The 16183-nt window shown below is 33.5% G+C and overlaps 1 long non-coding RNA gene across 1 annotated transcript in view; it reads right to left on the reverse strand.

Moving 5' to 3' along the window:
- Positions 1–16183, reverse strand: part of LOC147576839 (uncharacterized) — a 100515-nt gene that overhangs the window by 66929 nt on the left and 17403 nt on the right. Inside the window, exon 2 of the long non-coding RNA XR_015241198.1 lies at positions 151–281. This is a non-coding gene — a long non-coding RNA (uncharacterized LOC147576839). The remainder of the gene's footprint in view (positions 1–150; positions 282–16183) is intronic.

Genomic DNA, 16183 nt, shown 5'->3' on the forward strand with positions numbered 1-16183 from the left:
TTTGAGTGCTATAAAGTTGGAAGAGGATTGTGTGTTCCTTAAATTTGAGGATCCCTTTCTAATCCTTCCCTGAAAACCAGATTATTGTCAGAAGGCAGAGAAACAGTCCTGCTATAATCACGCCCAGCCTCTCCCAGTAAAAACATTCACCATTCAATGAGTGATTCAGCCACTTTTCTCTCCCTGCTGATGGCTGTCCCTGGTGAATTTGGAGCTCCACAAAAGTAGTTGCACCTTGATCCTTCTTTTGGTGTGTGATGAAGTTGTCCCTTATTGCAGACCTATGATAGAGATTCAATATACAGTTAATAAGTGAATGGATAGATGGATGGATGGATGATCCAAGATGGAGAATATCTGCTGTTTATTTATTGAAAAGAGGATAAGTCCTCATTCTCATTTAAATGAATGTGCCATAAGGTAGATAAACATCCTTTGGAGAAAATAACTCAAATCCAATATTCAGCAAGTAAAATCTAGCTTTCATTAGAGTCATTTATCAATCATATGTAAAATACAAATTTGTTGCTGAAGGATATAGCACATTATGGCACCCCAAAATATGTAACTTTGGTTACAGATTATTCTGAGCTATAGGCACTTGAAGAACAGTAACTGAAGAGAAAAGCTTTCTCTGAATTCCCCTTGTCTGGCTAGAGATAGATCCTCTAAAACGAATTCAATTGACATAAATCCCCTCCTGGAGTTCCATCAACCAGAAGAGTCTAGAGGTCTATATTACACCCAGACAAACGTGGTCACAATCTGTCAAACCTACCACCTATTCTTATAAGAGTCCATTTATGTTTCCTAAAAAATCATGAACTTTCCCTTAAAATAACTGTATTCCCCCTCTGCTTTCCCTTTTAAGATAGTATTTAATCCTGAATTTTAAAACCATCTCTTTGAATTATTCATTTTTCCCTGGGTATCTCCACATATACATGAGGTATACATGTTAATAGCTTTTGTTTATTTTCTTTTGTTAATCTGTTTAATATTATAGGTGTCTCAGTTAAGAACTCAAAAGAGGAGAGGAAAATTATTTCTCCTCCCCTACACTGCTTTACATTCACCCAGAAGAAAAATGGTGTCTTCAAAAACATCAGTTAGTGGCTCAGTCAGTTGAGTGTCTGACTTTGGCTCTGGTCATGACCTCACAGTTCATGAGTTTGAGCCCCATGTTGGGCTCTGTGCTGACAGCTCAGAGCCTGGAGCCTGCTTCAGATTCTGTGTCTCCCTCTCTCTCTGCCCTTTCCCTGCTTATACTCTGTCTCTCAAAAATGAATAAACATTTAAAAAAATTAAAAAAAAACAAAATGAAAACATCAATTGGGCATCCACCTTTTATTAGCCAGGAATTTTTTTAGGTCCCCAAATGGCTCAGACTGGAAGTGTAAAAGTATCATAAGTGTATTCAAAAGTATGTGTCATGTGATGCTGTAACACAAATAAAACACAAATCTCAGTGGCTTCAAGTAATATAGAGTATGTCTCTCTCAACTACACATCCAAACTGAACAGGCAAGGGATCTGCTTCATATAATCACTGACAATGTCAACCTGATGCCACCATCCTTTACCTGCAAACATGCAGTACCTTCTGACAGCATGGTAGACGATTATGCATCCACACTTAGAAAGATGCCTATCATTTCCCCTCACATCATGGGCCAGAGCTAGTCATATGGTTCCAGCTAAGTACAAGAGGCCAGAGAAGTGGACTGTTCCTTTGTTTCCAGACAGAGAGAAGAATTTGATATGAATAGGCTCTAGTAGTGAAGCAGAGCATTATTAACACCATGTGTTATCTGAAATAATAAAATTATACTTACAGACCTGAATACATATCTCAGCATTAACTTTTAGACACTATATAATTTGTACAAGTTACTTTATCCTTCAACTCTGCTTCCCTATCTAAAAGTGAGAATAATGATTTTATATGGTTTTTGTACAAATTGCATAATGTAATGGAATATATAAAGACCAGACACATAGAAGCTTTTCAACAAATGGCAGTAGTAGTAGTTTTTCTTATAATATATAGCACAAGAGAGGTAATACCTGTCCAGAGCAGTCATATTCTTTGGCCACATATTAGATTTATCTGGAGAGCTTAAAAAATAATGATTCCTGGACTCTACCCTCAGATTTCTATGCGGTAAAGCCAAAGTGTTGGTAGTTTTAAAGGCTACCAACTTACTTCAGCATAAAATCAGGGTTAAATACCTCTCTAGTAAGATGAAAAATAAGATAAATACATACGGTTGATATTAATTTGTTGTCTTTCTCAGAGTTTCTTTCCTTTTTCAAAATATATAACTCAACAACAAACTATATTGTTTGAAGAGGGAAATAATTGTGTTTTCTACAGTGAAATACATTGCTATTGTAACAATCACATTCATTTTACAACAAACAAGAAAATAGATGCTGTATAAATAATTGTTTTCTCATGGTGGAAAGAACAAAACAAATCCATAGAAATATAACATCTAGATATACAGTAGCTGAGTAAAACAGGGAATCACCTTGAAATGCAATATGTATTTCCAACTAAACAAGAGATCTAGGTTATATTTCACAGATAGCCTTAATAAAAAAAAAAAAAACTCTCAGAACATTTTATTGATGGAGGTATACTAATGAGAAAAAAAATTACCTGAAAGTCTACAGGGACACAAAAAATAGAGAATATTGTGAGGAATGGTCTAGGGCACAAAAAATAAAGCTTGAATACTCATTCAGAAAATAAAATGCTACTATATAGTTTGTGAAAGGGGAAAAAACAATGCATTGTTGGCAAAAGCACAAGTTACAATTTAACCTAGCAATTTGGGAAGCGACGTCAAAATTCAATTTTGCACATAGTGATAACATCATTGATGACACTCCACTCCCTTAGTTTCTTTTTATTTTAATATGCTATTAAGGATTATAAAGCATATGCCTTTACTCCATGGCTGGGATGTTTATACCAACTACCCCCATCACATCCATGCTTGCTTCAAGTCACCATTAAAGCATTGTGAATGAGCAACCTATTTAGAGTATAAAAGTATTTCCCCTGAAATACTCACATCAGGATATAATCTCCTGGCCTTAGGTAAAACATGGCAAAAAAGAACACCAGTATTCTCTTCCTTCATTAGTTAATCAATTTGGGATTTAAATCAACAAATGTACTCAGCATTTATTATATACAAAGCACTGCATTTACTATGTCACTGTTCCTAAATATTTATTTATTTAAAACTTCTTCCTAGGTTAATTTTTATATAAAGTACATGAATGTATATACATTTATAAATTTATGTAATTTTTAAAATTATATATATATATTTAAAATACAGAAATAAACAACATCTATTCATTTAGCATTAAATATTTATTGAATACCTGGTATATTCAAAGCACTGTCCTAATTTTTTAGATACTGTGTCTTGTGCTGTTTTCGACATTTCATTTTTGTTTTGTTTTGTTTTGTTTTAATTTCTTACCCAGATTATGAGAGTACTTAACCAAAAAAGGAAATGTTAATTTAATTGTGGAGATAATAAAAGTGAAGTAAGTATACATGAAACATGTTTTTAAATTTATTTATTTGGGGAAAGAAAGTGTGAGCAGGGGAGGGACAAAGAGAGGGAAAGAGAATCTGAAGCAGACTCCATGCTGTCAGTGCAGAGCCCAATGTGAGGCTTGAACTCTTGAACTGTTGAGATCATGACCTGAGCCAAAATTGAGAGTTGGACGCTTAACCAACTAAGCCATCCAGGCATCCCTACATAAAACATTTTGCAGCAATAAAACTGCTTGGATATGTAGAGAAGAACAAAGATAGAATCCGCAAAATCCTTAAATTTGTGAAACTATTCACAAAGTAACTACAAGTTGTTTTTATTATTACTGCTTGTTGAAGAAATGCTATACACACTTGTGAAGAAATAAAGTAAATATAAAAAGTGAGGTAGTAAATATGTATATTATAATGAATTAAATTTTAGCATATAGTGAGGGAAAAATATAGGAAAAGAATTGTGAATAGAAGTGATAGATACCAGCATTACAAATGACATATTACAATGATTGATGGGTTGCTTAATTATAATTTGTGTGTGTGAGAGGTAACAGGGTGCAACCTTTAAGAGAAAAATTTTCAAAATCACACAGATATGACTTACAATTCAGTTGCTGACACTTGGAACTCTGTAGCTTTGGGCACAGTTTTTGAAATCCTGTGCCTCAAAGTCTTAATTATACAGTGAAGATTGAGTACTATCTAGTTCATAACATTGTGAGGATTAAAACATGCAACTGTTTGGACTATAGTATATGGTCAATAAACTACTGTGGGTAATAATACAATAGAATTATAACAATCAAATGTAGTGAATTTAAAGCTAATAAATAGGAAGAAAATAGGGAAAAAGCTATAGTTACGTATTTAGAACTTCGATTACTAAAAGTAAAAGTTTATTGTCTTGTACTCCTAAAGAGTGAAGACTTGAAATTTAACAAGGCCAATTAAGGAAGAACAATAATGATTACAATAAAATAGTTGGATAGAAGGCAGCATTATTAAAATCCCCATAGCTAATATTAATAAAACACTCATGAGTATAAGTTGACCAATATTACCAAATTTGCATTGTTTTTACATTTTTCAAGATGAATCTTTAAAAATTTTTTCAAGAGTTTTTTCACCTTCTTCCATTTCACATATGCTATTGCTAAAAGAAAACATTTTTTGCTAAGGAATAGAACACTTAAAGTTAAAATATGATTTTTTATAAAACGGACAATATATGTTGATTTTTTTTTTTCTATCTTCAACCTTGGCAATAATTAATGTTCATGGCTGGAATAGAAAAAGTCATTTTCAGTGGAACCATTATTGATTTTTCTAGAGGATTCAGAGTGTTATTTTCAAGGCTCTATTGTCTCTTTTCCAAAAATCATATATAGATATATTTTAAATTTATGTTCTTTAGTCTTCTATTTTACTGTTTAGTGCTTGTTTGATAACTAAGATTGGGCTTTATGTCCATGAGAAAACTTCTTCAGATTTACATTGCAGCTACTTCTAGAAACATGTGACTACAAAGTAGTAACAAAGGTAAATAAAAGTATTTGCAGTTAAAGATTCTTTTAATTTAGTACAAAAATAGTGTTTTATTGAACTAATACATCATAGTTGTGTCTTATATTTTGAAGAATATTTAGTAGAGTTATGATCAGTATGTTCTATTAAGATAGTTGTCTTCAAATCTCCATTTTACACACAATTTGTATGACAAAATACAAAATACACTGGTTTAAAACAAGGATGAAGAGAAAAAGAAAACAAGAAAGAAAAATCTCAAGTTTTAACCATAAAGAGGAACATGGTTATTGTAAACAACCAGACTATTGATATATAAGACTTAATATCAAACTGTATAATAAAGAAACTAGATTGGGGAAAAGATGCTTAGTTCTTCTGCAGTATAGATTGGAACTGAACCCCACAAACTTAGAAAGCAGAAAAGGCTGTCCCACTGTGAAAAAAGAGATACAAAATATTTGGCATTTTGGCTCAGGGGTATTCTTTTTTTTTTTTTTCCCAGTTTATTTATTTACTTAGAGAAAGAGAGTGCACATGTGAAAGCATGAGTTAGGGAGAGGCAGAAAGCGGGATAGAGAGAGAATCCCAGCAGGCTCCATACTTTCAGCATGAAGCCTGACATGAGGCTCCAAATCAGGAACCCTGAGATCATGACCTGAGCTGAAATGAAGAGTCGGACACTTAACCCACAGAGCCAACCAGGTGCCCTGGCTCAGGGGGTATTCAATAGACATGGGCTACTGATTTAGGGCTATGAATGAAACGCGAGACACCCGAGAACAAAGAGTGTCCCATTCCCATTTCCCATGAAATGCAAAAAATCTAAGCCAATAAATTAACATAAAGCTGGTCTGAAATATGCACAATAATAAAACTTGAAAAATAATGTACTTACTACTTCAAATTTCCTTTTTACAAGGTGAATGTATTTTCATTTATGGATAAACCTTTCTTCACATTAAAAATAACAATAAAAATAACAACAATAATTTGATGTTGCTTTGCCCACACACTTGCAGCAACAGGTATGTAGAACATACATAGTAACATTTTTATTTCTAATAATGGCAAAAACTAGAAATAATCTAAAATTAATCAAAAGTAAAATGAATACATAAATTATGATTTATTCATACATTACTAGAGAAACAAAAAATATAAGCAAAGATTTCAAATAAAAACTCATATTAATATTAAAAATACAGGGCCACCTGGTTAAGTGTCCAACTTCAGCTCAGGTCATGATTGGCTCAGGTCATGATCTCATGATTTGTGAGTTCCAGTCCCACATCAGGCTATCTGCTGTCAGAGCTGAGCTCTCTTCAGATTCTCTGTCTCCCACTCTCTCTGCCCCTTCTCTGCTCATGTGCTCTCTCTCTCTCTCTCAAAAATAAATAAACATTTTAAAAAGTTATAAATATTAACAGCATAATATTGAAGAAATAAACCCATAATACAGAGGAAAGACTACATATTACATGAATCTAATTATATAAAGCTTTTTTTTAATGGCAAAACTAAACAACAGAGATGCATAGTTATGGAATTCAATAGGGATGCGTAGTTATGAGGTAAATTTTAAAGGAAATAAAGAAAATGGTTACCACACAAGTGACTTGTGGTAACTCTTAAGAGAAAGAAATTGTGATTGGGTTGTAATAAAAAAAATTAAGTGTGAAAGGAAGTAACCTAGAGCTTTTACAGGGCAATGATGAAGCCTCTCACTTCTGGGAGGATGAAGTAAGCATAATTTTCCTTATTTTATTCTGCTAAGTACAACTAAAAGCCCTGTACATTATACAAAAAACAAACATAAGAAGATTCTTCAAAGATGGGAAAAAAGGCATAGTTGCTAGGGATATGGAGACTGGAGAAACAAACAAAATTAGCGCCCTGAGTTATATTTTTTTTTCATATATCCCAGACTTGGAGTTAAGGAAGTCTACAACCTGAAAATATCAACAGGCACAGGCAAAAATACTGCCCAACAAGAACTGTTCCTTCTAACCAAAGAAGCAAGGGAAGAAGAACTTAGCACCAGAAAATTTTGATAATGACTACTCTACTCTGGACAAACACCACAGAAAAAACTCTAGCCCCACTCCCACTTGATCCAGCAAATAAGAAACCTAGATTTCTGCTCTTGTAAGGCTGTATTATAAAGAGGCACCCCAACCTCTGTGGGGGCGATGTCGGAGAAGGTCAAATAAGGAGCTGAGGATTTCATCCCTGCTGGCTGATAACAAGCCTTACCACCCTAGTGACCATGTAGGGAGCCTACACTTCTACTCCCAGCAGCAATGAGGAGCTTTCCACCTTTGGTGTCAAGAAGGTGAATGGAGAACTTGAACTCCCGCCTCTATTTGGCAATAAACAGGTGGTTCCTCCTATTCTCTTAACAGAGTCAGACAAAGGCAGCTAAAAGAAGTTTAAATAAATTCAAGAATTTCATAAATTAAAGGAATATGCCCAGGTTTCAGTAAAATATCATTCATCAAGTCAAAAACCAGAAAGATCTAAAATTGAGTGAAAAAATAAATAAACTGATGTCAACATTGAGATGATGAAATGTTAGAATTACCAAATTAAAATTTTAAAGCAACAGCAATAGTAATAATTCTTCAACAGTTTATTATGAACATGCTTAAAACAAATGAAAAAAAAGTACCAGCAAAGGAAAAGAAAATCTCAGCTAAAAATGTAAGATATAAAGAAGAGCCAAATGGGATTGAATACAAAGTAACCAGAACATACAGGTTAGTCTAGTTCACTATGAGAATGGAAGTTAGAAAAAGTATTTAGTGAATCAGTAGAGAAACATTAGGAGATAAAACGTCAGGAAGAGAAAACAGATTGAGAAAACAAAACAAAACGAAACGAAACGAAAGATGAACAGAGCCTGAGGAACCTGTGGCACTATAAGAAATTATCTAATATTTGTATTATCAGAGCCCAAAAGCTGAAGGGAAAGAGTGTTGAGGTGAAAGTACTAAAAGAAATGATGGCTGAAAAGAAAATGATGGCTAAATTTATCAAGAGATGTAAATGTATAGATAAAGGGAACTGAGAAAACTCCAATCTGAATAAACCTTATGAAATCCACATTAAGACACAACTTAATCAAATATGTGTGTATGTTTCTAAACAAAAAAAGCATCCTGAAAACAAGAGTGAAATGAGACCTATGAGATGGTATCTGTAGGGGAAAAATAACTTGGAAGGTAATGGATTTCTTACCAGAAACCCTGGAAGTGAGAAGTGGCACACTATCTTTCAAGTGCTAAAGGCAAAGCATTGTCAAGCAGAATCTATATTCTAAAAAAAAAAAAAAAAAAGTTTATCAATGGAAGAGAAATCAAGATATTCTAAGGTGAAGGAAAACAAAGATAGTTTCCTGCTAACTGACCTAGTGCAAAACACTGGCTAAAGAAATTTCTCTAAACAGAAAAAATAAGAGAAAGAACTTTGGGAAACCACAAAGGAGAAAAGAACATGGTAAGCAAAAATATGGATAAATACAGTAGACTTTCTTTCTCCTCCTGAATGCCTAGTTTTTGAATAGTGAATTTATATTTTGATAAGTTGAAGCAAAAACTGTAGTACTGTGTGATGTAATTCTATACAGAGAGGAAATATTGAAAATTATATTATAAATGGGGTAAGCATGTAGAAAAAAGGTAAGGGTTTTACAGTCCACACAAAATGGTAAAGTGATGATGTTAGTAGACTGTGATAAGTTGTGTATATATATAATGAAATACTCGAAACAACCACTAAACTGTTTACAAAAAGAGATACACTAAAAAAAAAGTGTAGATAAGTTAAAATGGAATTCTGAAAAATGTTCAAGTATGAAAGAAAAATGCAACCAGAGAAACAAAAATCAGGAAAAAATATAAAGTAACAATCTTAATCCTTAACATAATAATTGCATTTAATATAAATAGCATGTTTACACTAATAGGCAGGAATTGGCAGATTATTTTTTATTTTGTTTTATTTTTTAATGTTTGTAATGTTTATTTTTTTTGAGGTGGGGTGGGCAGAGAGAGTGGGAGACACAGAATCCAAAGCAGGCTTCAGGCTCTGAGCTGTTAGCACAGGGCCGGTAGCCTGTAACTCATGAACCGTGAGATCATGACTTGAGCCTAAGTCGGACGCTTAACTGACTGAGACATTCAAGTGCCCCGGCAGATTATTTTTTTAAAGTTTATTTATTTACTGAGAGAGAGAGAGAGAGAGAGAGAGAGAGAGAGAGAGAGAACGCGTGCGCGCGCGCGTGCATGAGCGGGGGAGGGGCAGAGAGACAGGGAGAGAGGGGCACCTGGGTGGCTCAGTCGGTTGAGCCTCTGAGTTTGGCTCAGAACAAGATCTCACGGTTTTTAAGTTTGAGCCAGGCATCAGGCTCTGTGCTGACAGATCAGAGCCAGAAGCCTGCTTCCTATTCTGTGTCTCCCTCTATCTTTGCCCCTCCCCTACTCATGCTCTGTCTCTCTCTGTGTCTCAAAAATAAATAAACATTAAAAAAAAAAAAAAAACAAAAAACAAAAAAAGAGAGAAAATGGAATTCCCAAGCAGTCTCCTACTGTCAGCCTAGAGGCCTTGTGCACTCCATCCTATGTACCATGAGATCATGATTTGAGCCGAAATTAAGAGTCTGACACTTAACTGACTGAGTCATCTGGGAACCCCAGCAGAATATTTTTTAAATGAGTCAATTATATGCCGTCTACAAGATACTAATTTCAATTATAAAATATAGGCAGTTTATATTCTATAACGTAGAAGCATAGAAAAGCATATCATGCAAATATTAATCAAATAAAAGTAGGAATGGCTACATTAATAAAAAATAAAAATGTTAGAGCCATAATAATAATAATAAAGAGGAAGAAGAAAAAGACGATGACACAAAGAAGCACTGTATAATGTTAAATGGGTCAACATCCAAGAAGACATGGAACTTCTAAAAATGTATGAACCAAATAATACAGCTGCAAAATGTATGAACTAAAAGCTGATAGCACTAATATAGAAATAGACAAGTTCACAATTGGGGATATCAAGATTATTCTCTCAATGAATTATAAATAGAAAATTAGCAAGGATATCAAATAACTCAGCATTATGATCAACCAACAGAATAAGATAGACTGTTATAGAACTTTCCACCCAGAAAACAGCAGAACATATATTTTTTTTAAATGCTCAAGGAACATATAAAAGGTAGATCAAACACTGGGCCATATAACAAATGTCAACAAATAAGAAAAAAACTATAATCATAGATAATATGTTTTCCAATCACAATGGAATACTAAGAGTTAAGACAACAGAAAAACTCCTAAAATTTAGAAACTAATTTATAGACTTCTAAATAACCTATGAGACAAAGGAAAACATCCTGAAGGAAGTTAAACACGGAGCTAATTGAAAATGAAAATGCGGCATATAAAAGTGTATGGATTACAGGTATGGCAGTGTTGTCAAGGAAATTTATAGTTTTAAGTGTATATATTAGAAAAGAGTAAGTCTCAAATCAATAATATAAGCTCACATTTCAAGAACCTGGAAAAGCAGAGCAAAATAAACCCAAGGCAAGCAGAAGGAGGTAAGTAATAAAAGGAAGAAAAAAAAAAAAAAAACCCAGAAAAACAATAGAGAAAAATCAATGAAACAAAGAGCTTGTTTTTTGAAAAAATCAATAAAGCTGACAAATTTCCAGTAAGACTGACAAATAAGAAAAAAGATACAAATTACGAAGAGTGGTAATGAAACAGAGGATATTACTATAGCATTTTAATTATCAAAATTTGAGGAAATTAAGTTCATAAATACAATTTTTTTCAAAGAAGGAATTTTCAGGTCCAGATAGTTTCACTGAAGAATGTTAACAACTGTTGAAAGAGTAATTATCACCAATTCTGTATAGAATCATTTTAAGAAATAGCAGAAAGGAAGATACTTCCTAATTTTTTTGAAGCTAGTATTACCATGATACAAAGACCAAAGTACTAAAAAATAAAAAAAAATAAATAAAAAATAAAGGAATAAATCTACAGTTCAATATCACTCATGGATATAGATGCAAAACTCCTTAAAAAAATACCATATAGTATTTAGCAATGTATAAGAAGATTTATGCAAAATGATCAAGTGAGGTATTCTAGGAATTCAAATCTGGCTCAATATTTAAAAATCAGCCAATGAGGGGCACTTGGGTGGCTCAGTCAGTTGAGCATCCGACTTTGGCTCAGGTCATGATCTCATGGCCTGTGAGTTCTAGCCCCATGTGGGGCTCAGTACTGACAGCTCAGATCTGGAGCCTCCTTGGGATTCTGGGTCTCCCTCTTTCTCTGCCCCTCCCCCAGCTCTCTCTTTCTCTCAAAAATAATAAACATTAATTTTTTTTTAAATCAGCTGATGAAATCTACCAGGTTGAAGAATGAAAACCACATGATCATATAAATCCATGCAGAAAAATCATTTGATAAAATTCAGCATTCATTCATGATTGCAATTCTTAGAAAAATAGAAAAGAGGAAGCCTTCTTGATAAATAACATTTACAAAAAGCCAACAGTTAATATTATACTCAATAGTCAAAACACAGAATTCCTTCCTCCAAAATCAGGAAGAAGGTAAGGATGTCTACTCTTACCATTCTTATTCAGCATAGTACTTGAAATTTCAGCCAATGCTGTAAGGCAGAAAGAGGAAATAAAAATGCATACAGATTGGAGAAAAAAAAAGAAATAAAACAGTTCCTATTTTCAGATGACATGATTACTATAGATAAATTCCCAAGTAATCTAAATAACAACAACAACAACAACAAAAACCAGTCCTAGAGCACACTCTTGAGTTCAGCGATTTAAGGAGAGCAAAAAGAAATTCACAAAAATCCATTGTATTTCTACATATTAGCAATGAGCACATGGACACTGAAATTAAAAATACAATAGAATGTATAATTGCTGTGCCAAAAGAAAAAGTAGAAATATAATTTCAAAAATTGAAAGTGAAACAATACAAATACAAAAGTAGCCAAGGGGGGGAAAATCAATCTGTGTGCGGTAATTTTGTAAGAAAATTTTTAGACTTTCATATAATCAAAACCACCATAAGGATTTCTAAGGAATTTGGTAAGATTAACATAAAGTGTATTAGAAATATAAATGAACAAGAATACCCAGAGACTGATAAAAATTAAAATGTGAATGTTTGCTATGAGATATCAAAATGATGTATAAAGCTATAGCAATTAAGATAATGTGGTATTGGCTCAAATAATAACAGACTTATCAGTGGCAAAATGGATTCTGTATGTGAGGGAAAAAAAAACAATTCTGAATGAAATAATGACATAGATGTGAAAGGAAAAGCTGAAAAAAAACCACAACCCACATAAAAGAATATTTTATTATTTCAATATAGGGAGTATTTGTTAATGAATAAATTTTAAAATATTATTACTAACATAAAATCTTGAAAAATTCAATTATATTAAATTTAAAAAAACCTGGTTCATCAAAAATTATTATAGAGGGGAAATGATTAAAAAAAGTCTCTACATTTTCTGAGAGAAAGTATTTGTAAGACATATAATTGACAAATAAACTGGGCATAACAAATTTAAAGAATAGGGCACCTGGGTGGCTCAGTGGGTTAAGCTTCTGACTTTGGCCCAGTTCAGTATCTCACAGTTGATGAGTTTGAGCCCCACGTCGGGTTCTGTGCTGACAGTTTAGAGCCTGGAGCCTGCTTCGGATTCCTTATCTCCCTCTCTGTCTCTGCCCCTCGTCCACTCATGCTCTGTCTCTGTCTTTCAAAAATAAATAAAAATGTTATTTTTTTTTAAAGTAAAGAATGGCTATGAAGGGCAAAAAACAAACAAAAAAAAATGACAGACATGAATCAGTTTCCTCTGCAATGAGATGTTATTTCATACATGGTAGATTATTTTTTAAAAAGTGTGAGTGCCACATTTAGCCAAAATGGAACAAGGAATCCCTTGTAAGCACAGACATTCTAAAGGTACTATTAGTTCAGTGTGAACAGAGGATGGAACGCTTATCTGAAGACAAAGAAGACCAGAGAAGAGAGGTAGTGGCCAGATCTCGTACGGCTTTAAATTACATTAGATGATATCTGAAGGCAATGAGAGGCAATTTGAGTATTTTAAGAAGAAAAGTGACATAACAGTTTTATGTTTGTAAAGACAACAGGAGGTAGCTTAACGAATAAATTAGAGAAGGGCAAGAGAGGAGACCAGTGGTCAGCATTATAGTGAACAGGAGATGTTTAAAAATGGAGACTAAGACTCATATTTATTTTGAGAGAGGGAGAGAGAGTGTGCACACACACATGTGTGGATGGGCGCAGAGTCGGACAGAGGGAGAGAGAGAAACCTAGCAGGCTCAGTGCTCACAGCTGTGGGGGTGGGGGGGGGGGGCAGAATTCTAAATCCCACTAAATGTGAGATCTTGACTTGAGCCAAAATCAAGAGGTGGTGACTCAACAGACTGAGCCACAGGAGCCCCTATTTTTCTGAACTTACTAAACATAGTTACAAATATTTTATTACTAATTATAAAATTACATTACTATCTAACAGGAGTAATGAAAAATCCCTAAAGCAATTTTAATCATGTTCTTGTTTTCCAAAAATAAATTATTTGATTAAAATCTTGTTACTAATTTAATAATTTTTAATTGATGACTTATGGCCTAAAGGATTTCCTACCCATGTACATAATAAACCAATTGTGAAATTAGTAATAACTTAATGATTCAAGTAACAATTGTCTAAATTATAGCCTATAATAGATTTCCTACATTAAGCCTATTATAATTTTCATTGTTTTTAAATTTTATTTTGAAACTATAAGTCAGTCATCTGGTTTAAACCATAAAACTTTACAAGATGAATCCCCCCTCTAGATAGATTCTATGAATATGGGAGATAATATAATTGCCTCCTTTTGTTTTTATTAATCATAAAATTCAGAGTTCCTTCCTCTATTTAATATCCATGTGCTTTTATAGTTCACAAGAATCCCATTTGATTATAAGATTTTAACAATATTTTACAGACTACATGAAAAGATAACTGAATAAAGCAAAGAAAGAAAACTATTAGGAATTCTTATCTCCACATTTCTATTTTTCCATGTTACCATGTTAAGCATTTCACCATCCTAAGCATTTTGGTTTAGTCCTCTGCCTTACTGTTTGATAGGCACATGGTACCTATAGTTAACACTTTACAATTAAGAGAAATCACATTTTCACTGACTGTGTTCAAAGCTTGGGGAACGATGAAGAGGAACAAAAGGGCATTCCATTTATGCTGTTCTTGCCTGCATCAGTTAGGAAATCTTTTTCTAAAATGTATGAAGCAGACTTTATTTATGTGTCATTGCCCACCCTCGACCAATCCCTAGTAGAGGCATAGGGTTGTCTATATTTGGCTCAGGCTGACCATGACATAATCCCCAGAACAGGACATACTACTTCTCAAACAAAATTGGTAGTGTGGAAGAATTTAAATTTTTTTTTTTTTTTTCAACGTTTATTTATTTTTGGGACAGAGAGAGACAGAGCATGAACGGGGGAGGGGCAGAGAGAGAGGGAGACACAGAATCGGAAACAGGCTCCAGGCCCCGAGCCATCAGCCCAGAGCCCGACGCGGGGCTCGAACTCACGGACCGCGAGATCGTGACCTGGCTGAAGTCGGACGCTTAACCGACTGCGCCACCCAGGCGCCCCGGTAGTGTGGAAGAATTTAAAAGAGATTAGTTTTCTGCAATAGAAAAAATGTTGGCATGTAACAGGAGATCAACTAACATTTCTTGAAGGCCTGTCTGTGTCAATTACTGGGCTATAAATTTTCTGTAGATTAGAGAAGAAGAAGAGGGCAAATTTGGTATTTAAAAAACACAGTATTACTGCTACATATTCTGTTTCTTCTATTATCTTCAAATGTTAACACCTTACTATATTTAATATATTTAAATGTTTAAATGCTAATGTGGAGCAGAGCCTGCTTGAGATTCTCTGTCTCTTCTCTCTCTGCCCCTCCCCAACGCACTATCAATCTCTCTCATAAATAAATAAATAAATAAATAAATAAATAAATAAATAAAATTAAAACAATAAAAACCTGAATTCAATAAATGTAGCATCTGTAAAAGGATGTTCAGAGAGCAGAAGCTATATGTAACATTTCAAAAGCTTCTGTATTTTAAATTAATTTAATCGTTTTAGAATGCGTGGGTATTTGCAGAGTATGAATTCAGGTACACATGTAAAGTTTCAAGAAAATATGCCTATGATTCACATTTATTGAGAACCCAGTTTTCAAAATCTAAATTTTATTACAAAAGTAGTGCATGAAAAATAAATTTGAAAATAATAGTACAAACTTAGATGAAACAAGCAGTGATTAAAGCATTTTTGTGTGTTACATTTTTTGTTTCCATTCTGATCTTTAGGTGTAGAGAGAGTTTATATTCTTTTGTAGTCCCCAGTTCATAGTGCACTGTATTCATGTGTCCATTCAAAACTCTCCCCTTTGTATTTTATTTACATTGCTTTACATTGTTCCATTTCATTTTATTGTGTTGTATTTTATTTTCCCTTTTCTTCTGGTCTTCTCTGCACCGATTCATCTTCATATGGACCTATTCTATTTATTTAATATTAAATGGAAAATAGACATGAAAACTTATCAAATATGGAGTGTTGAGTGAATGTGTTTTGATTTACAGACATGACACTTAAATATGAATTATATTACTTTATCCCTCGTTTCAGCACTAATGTTTTCAGATATAGCCATGCTTCTTTCTGCTTCTAAGTTGGTGCTGCTTACTTCTCAGACATATTCCACTCACATTTTATTTACGCATTCTTCATGTAATGCTCTGTTTTGAAACCTGTTACTACTCACTGTTATAAAGAATATTGATGTGATGTGCCCTTATGCAAGTTTTTAAAATTTTTTTCCCACCCATACTGGGATCAGTTTGTGTACCAGTCAGTATATGGTGAAATATCTCTCTAGGGATTTAGA

Source organism: Puma concolor, chromosome D1, assembly GCF_028749965.1.
Source record: "Puma concolor isolate L17-30 chromosome D1, mPumCon1.1.hap2, whole genome shotgun sequence".
Classification (NCBI taxonomy): Eukaryota; Metazoa; Chordata; class Mammalia; order Carnivora; family Felidae; genus Puma; species Puma concolor.